Genomic DNA, 6,246 nt, shown 5'->3' on the forward strand with positions numbered 1-6,246 from the left:
CATAGCACGCCCAAAGATAATAAAATACCAGCGGGAGCAGACCAGATGTGGCTACACTCTATCCACATCAGAACCTTTTCAAAATTTTGGTTTTATTCACACCTGGGACATGGACAACGCTGGCTGGGCCAAGTATTTATTGCCCATCCCTAGTTGCCCCTTGAGAAGGTGGTGGTGACTGCCTTCTTGATCTGCTGCAGTCCATGTGCTGTTGGTAGATCCACAATGCCCTGAGGGAGGGAATTCCAGGGTTCTGCCCCAACGACAGTGAAGGAATGGCAATATATTTCCAAGTCAGGACGATGAGGGGCTTGGAGAAAAGATTATTTTCATTTATTTAATCTGTTTATGGGATGTGGGAATCACTGGCTGGGCTATCCCTAATTACCCAGAGGGCAGCTAAGCATCAGCCACATTACAGTGGATCTGGAGTCACATGTAGGCCAGACTGGTTGAGGATGGCAGATTTCCTTCTCTAAAGGACGTTAGTGAACCAGATGGCTTTTTGTAAACAATTGACATTGTTTCTGTTAGGCTAAATTTTAATTCTAGATTTAATTGAATTCAAAGTTCTCTAATGCTCTGCTTTTATTTCAGATCACCAGCATCTGCAGCAGTTGCTGTTCATTTAAGTCTCTGAGGAGTTGTGAATGGTGCTGAACATTGTCCAATCATGGGCGAACATCCCCATTTCTATTTAAAACATAAAACAATACAATGCAGTACAGGCCCTTCGGCCCTCGATGTTGCACCAACCTGTGGAACCAGGTCTGACCTTATGATGGAGGGCAAGGTGTTGATGAAGCAGCTGAAGATGGTTGGGCCTAGGACACTACTCTGAGGAACTCCTGCAGAGATGTCCTGGAGTTGATATGACTGACCCTCAACAACCTCAGCCATTTTCCCATGGGCCAGGTGTGACCCCAACCAGCAGAGAATTTGCCCCTTAATGCCCTTTGATACCAGTTTAGCTTGGGCTCCTCGATACCACACTTGGTCCAAATGATATCAGGGGTTCTCACTCTCACTTCACCTCTGGGATTTGGCTCTTTGGTCAATATTTGAACAAAGACTAACGAGGTCAGAAGCTGAGTGGCCTTCCTCTGACATCAATAAGCATCCAAATAATCTGGATGGGACGTCTGAAGGGAACCTAAGGCCAACACAAGAAAGCTAGGCGGTCCAAAGAAGAGACATACCAGACTCGAAACATGAACCCTGTTTATCTCTCTCTCTCCATCGATGCTGCTGGACCTGCTGAGGTTCTCCGGCACTGTCGGTTTCAAACTATTGTTAGTCCGTCGAGCACCTGTAATGGCAGACTTGCATCAAATTGTGGGGAGGAAAATATATCCCTGGTGGTGGGGTCTGTTTGGAGGTGGCGGAAATGTCGGCAAATGATGTGGTTTATGCGAAGGTTGGTAGGGTGGAAGGTGAGCACCAGGGACGTTCTCTCCTTGTTACGGTTGGAGGGGTGGGGTCTGAGGACGGTGGTGCGGGATGTGGATGAGATGCATTGGAGGGCATCTTTAACTACGTGGGAAGGGAAATTGCGGTCTCGAAAGAAGGAGGCCATCTAGTGTGTTTTGTGGTGGAACTGATGACGGTGCTGAGCTGAAAGGTTGGAACTGGGGTGAGGTGTGGGGAGGGGAAATGAGGAAACTGGTGAAGTCCACATTGATGCCCAGGGTTGAAGTGTTCTGAAGCGGAAGATGAGGCGTTCTTCCTCCAGGTGTCTGGTGGTGAGGGAGCGGCGGTGAAGGAGGCCCAGGACCTCCATGTCCTCGGCAGAGTGGGAGGGGGAGTTGAAATGTTGGGCCACGGGGCGGTGTGGTTGATTGGTGCAAGTATCCCGGAGATGTTCCCTAAAGCACTCTGCTAGGAGGTGTCCAGTCTCCCCAATGTAGAGGAGACCGCATCGGGAGTAATGGATAAACTAAGTGATATTGGTGGATGTGCAGGTAAACCTTTGATGGATGTGTAAGGCTCCTTTGGGGCCTTGGATGAAGGTGAGGGAGGAGGTGTGGGCACAGGTTTTGCAATTCCTGCAGTGACAGGGGAAGGTGTTGGGGGGGGGGGTTGGGTTGCTAGGGGTCCTGACGAGATGGTCGTGGAGGGAACGGTCTTTATGGAAAGTGGATAGGGGTGGCGAGGGAAATATGATCTCTGGTGGTGGGGTCCGTCTGTAGGTGGCTGAAATGGCGGAGGATGTTGGTGGGGTGGAACGTGAGCACCAGGGGCATTCTGTCCTTGTTGCGGTTGGGGGGAGGGGTCTGAGGGTGGAGGTGTGGGATGTGGACGAGATGCGTTGGAGGGCATCTGTAACTATGACAGAAGGGAAATTGCAGTCTCTAAAGAAGTTGGCCATCTGGTGTGGTCTGTGGTGGAACTGGTCCTCCTGGGAGCAGATACGGCGGAGGCGGAGGAATTGGGAATACGGGATGGCATTTTTGCAGGAGGTAGGGTGGGAAGAGGTGTAATCCAGGTTGCTGTGGGAGTCGGTGGGTTTGTAGAAAATGTTGGTGTCAAGTCAGTCGTCATTAATGGAGATGGAGAGGTCCAGGAAGGGGAGGGAAGTGTCAGAGATGGTCCAGGTAAATTTAAGGTCAGGGTGGAATGTGTTGGTGAAGTTGATGAATTGCTCAACCTCCTCGCGGGAGCACGAGGTGGCGCCAATGCAGTCATCAATGGAGCGGAGGAAGAGGTGGGGAGTGGTGCCGGTGTAATTACGGAAGACCAACTGCTCTACGTAGCCAACAAAAAGACAGGCATAGCTGGTGCCCATACGTGTGCCCATGGCTACCCCTTTGGTCTGGAGGAAGTGGGAGGATTCGAAGGAGAAATTGTTAAGGGTGAGGACCAGTTCAGCCAAACGAATGAGAGTGTCGGTCGAAGGGTACTGTTGGGGACGTCGGGAGAGGAAAAAACGGAGGGCTTGGAGGCCCTGGTCATGGTGGATGGAGGTGTAGAGGGATTGGATATCCATGGTGAAGATGAGGCATTGGGGGCCGGGGAAACGGAAGTCTTGGAGGGGGTGGAGGGCGCGGGTGGTGTTTCGAACGTATGTGGGGAGTTCCTAGACTAGGGGGGATAGGACAGTGTCGAGGTAGGTAGAGATGAGTTCAGTGGGGCAGGAGCATGCTGAGACAATGGGTCGGCCAGGGTGGTCAGGCTTGTGGATCCTGGGAAGGAGGTAGAACCGGGCAGTGCGGGGTTCCCGGACTATGAGGTTGGAAGCTGTGGGTGGGAGATCTCCTGAGGTGATGAGTTTCTGTATGGTCTGGGAGATGATGGTTTGGTGATGGAGGGTGGGGTCATGGTCGAGGGGCCGGTAGGAAGAGGTGTCCTCGAGTTGGCGTTTGGCTTCAGCGGTGTAGAGGTCAGTGCGCCAGACTACCACTGCGCCCCCTTTGTCCGCTGGCTTGATGGTGAGGTTGGGATTGGAGCAGAGGGATTGGAGGGCTGCGCGTTGTGAGGGTGAGAGGTTGGAGTGGGGGAGGGGGGTCGACAGGTTGAGGCGGTTAATGTCCCGGTGGCAGTTGGAAATGAAGAGGTCGAGGGCAGGTAATAGGCCAGCGCGGGGTGTCCAGGTGGATGCAGTGTGTTGGAGGAGGGGGAAGGGGTCCTCAGAAGGTGGGCGGGAATCCTGCTTGTGAAAGTAAGCTCGGAGGCGGAGGCGACGGAAGAATTGTTCGATGTCACGGCGTGTATTCAATTCATTGATGCGTGGACGGAGGGGGACGAAGGTGAGTCCTTTGCTGAGGACTGATCGTTCGTCCTCAGTGAGTGGGAGGTCTGGAGGGATGGTGAAAACTCGGCAGGGCTGGGAGCTGGGATCTGGTGTGGGTGTGGAGCTGGAAGTGGGGGGGGTGGGTGGGCGGCGGTAACTGGAGTGGGTGTGGTGGTGGGCGGAACGGGGGTGGAGTCATGACACCCAGAGCCTGTCCAGGTTTCGTTACTAGTTTTGTATGATTTCCCTGAAAGCTCCTCTTGTTCTGTGCTCCAATGTTCTAACACACCCTGATTAGTGAGCTCGCATGGCAAGGAACTATAAGGCCAGTTACCCTGAATTAGCCAGGAGTAAGGTGCTGCAATCACTTACCAATTAAGTCTTAACAACGCACTTCTAAACTCACAGCGGGATCAGGCATACTTTATAAAAGGAAATGAGAGCAGAAATTGCTGGTGACTGTCTGCACATCAGGAAGCACCTGTGCAGAGAGAAATAAAACGAACGTTTGGAGTCCGATGCGGAATTTTGCCAAATTCAAATTTGACCGATGTCTGCAATATAAAATTAGCTGCAGTGACAGCGATCGTGAAACCATAATCAATAGCTGTAAAAAACCCAACTGCTTCACTCGAGTCACACAGCACAGAAACAGACCCTTCGGCCCAATTCGGCCAAACTTCCCGAGCTAAGCTAGTCCCGTTTGCGTGTGTGTAGCCCATATCTCTCTAAACCTTTCCTATCAATGCACCTATCCAAATGTCCTTTAAATGTTTTAACCATACTCGTCTCCACCACTTCCTCTGGCAGCTCATTCAATATACACACCCCGCTCTATGTGAAAATGTTGCCCCTCAGATCCCTTTTAAATCTTTCCCCTCTCATTTTAAAACCTCCAGCTTTGGACTCCCCTACCCTGGGGAAAGACCTTGTCTCTTTGTCCTATCCATGCTGCTCATGATTTTATAAACCTCCATAAGATCACCCCTCAACCTCTGACACTCTAGGGAGAATAGACCCAGCCTATTCAGCCTTTTCTTAGAACCCAAACCCTCCAACCCCGGAGTATCCTTGTAAATCCACTTTCTACCTTAACGTCCTTTAGGGAAGGAAATCTGCTGTCCTTACCTGGTCAGGTCTACATGTGACTCCTGAGCCACACCAATGTTGTTGACTATTTACTGCCCTCTGGGCAATTAGGGATGGGGAATACATGCTGGCCTAGTCAGCAACACCCACATCCCATGAATACATTTTTAAAAAGCACATGGACTCTGTAGTGATTGTAACAGGGTCAACCAGGTCGACCTCATAGAATAGGAGTTCCCTGATTGGACCACATTAACAACACCAATCAGGGAGTCCTGGCTGACAGACGTAAACAGGAGGTTCTGTTCACTCTGAGAGCTGGCTCTGAGGGAGCTGGATCAGTGTCAATAAAGGAGGACTTGGTGATGGGATATTGGCCTCTGTGGAGTTATCTCAGATTCAGTCCGAAATGAGTACCCCCTCCCCCTGAGGCCACTGTTATCGACTAGGCCAGATCACTCAAAACATTCTTAAGCAGGCAGCCCCAGACCATAACTTTACAATTTGTTTTGGTAAGTGTACAGTGAAAATTACCCGGAGTAAGATAGCGAGGTTAACTACCAGGTTTAAAACAGACAAAAAGTTTATTTACAAAATTATGCAATGGAACATGGAGAACAGAATAAAGAACTCCCACAGAACTCTATCAAAACGAGACTTAATTATGCTGATCCGAACATACACAACAGTCCCAATAAGCAAACTTCCTTTAAAACCCAATACAAATGAAACACATTCTTACAGATTGAAGTTGAAGGGCAGAAAGAGAGAGAGAGAGTTTCCACACAGCTCACGGTTGAACTCCTCACCTGTTCAAGCCTGAACTAAACTGCTCAGCTAGAGAGCTGACCACTCCCTTTTCATTATACAGGAGCCCGGCCTGGTTTATTACTCCTCTGAAAAAAATCAAGGACAGAGTATCCCTGAGCCTAGGAACAGCTTATAAAAAAAGGGACTAGCTTTGTGACTCCATGTCTCATGTTTTAGTCCTTTGTCAGAGGAAATAGCATCTCAGTGGTTTCTACAATCTTTCATGAGATGTGCACATGATCGAAAATATCAGTATTTATTGCTTATCACCAATTGCCCTTGAATGTAATGTCTCATGAGGGCCATTTTAGACCAGGTGGATTGTTCTAATAATTGACATTGGATTTATGGTCATGATTTAGATGCTTATTTCCAGATTTTTATTGAATTCAAATTCTACCATCAGCCATGGCAGGGTTTGAACCCAGTTCCCAAGATCATTTCCAGGGTCTCTGGATTAATAGTCTAGCAACAATGCTATCAGCACCCCCTCCCCCTCTCCCCAGCGCTGGGGATGCTGATAGGAAGGGACTTCAAGGATTTTGACCCAATGACACTGTGATGTTGCTGCTCCTTTAACAAGGTTAGACTGTCCTTGGCCTTTTTTGTCAGAGCAG

At 49.7% G+C, this 6,246-nt stretch overlaps 1 long non-coding RNA gene across 1 annotated transcript in view; it reads right to left on the reverse strand.

Moving 5' to 3' along the window:
- The window catches only part of LOC148150496 (uncharacterized), a 28,782-nt gene extending 24,586 nt beyond the window's left edge, over positions 1-4,196 (reverse strand). The window contains exons 1-2 of the long non-coding RNA XR_015756870.1: positions 4,103-4,196; positions 1,200-1,309 (exon numbers count right to left, since the gene is read on the reverse strand). This is a non-coding gene — a long non-coding RNA (uncharacterized LOC148150496). The remainder of the gene's footprint in view (positions 1-1,199; positions 1,310-4,102) is intronic.
- Positions 4,197-6,246: the final 2,050 nt, after the last annotated feature.

Source organism: Chiloscyllium plagiosum, unplaced genomic scaffold, assembly GCF_037043375.1.
Source record: "Chiloscyllium plagiosum isolate Xiang-an unplaced genomic scaffold, Cpla_swu_hap1 HiC_scaffold_4, whole genome shotgun sequence".
NCBI classification, from domain to species: domain Eukaryota; kingdom Metazoa; phylum Chordata; class Chondrichthyes; order Orectolobiformes; family Hemiscylliidae; genus Chiloscyllium; species Chiloscyllium plagiosum.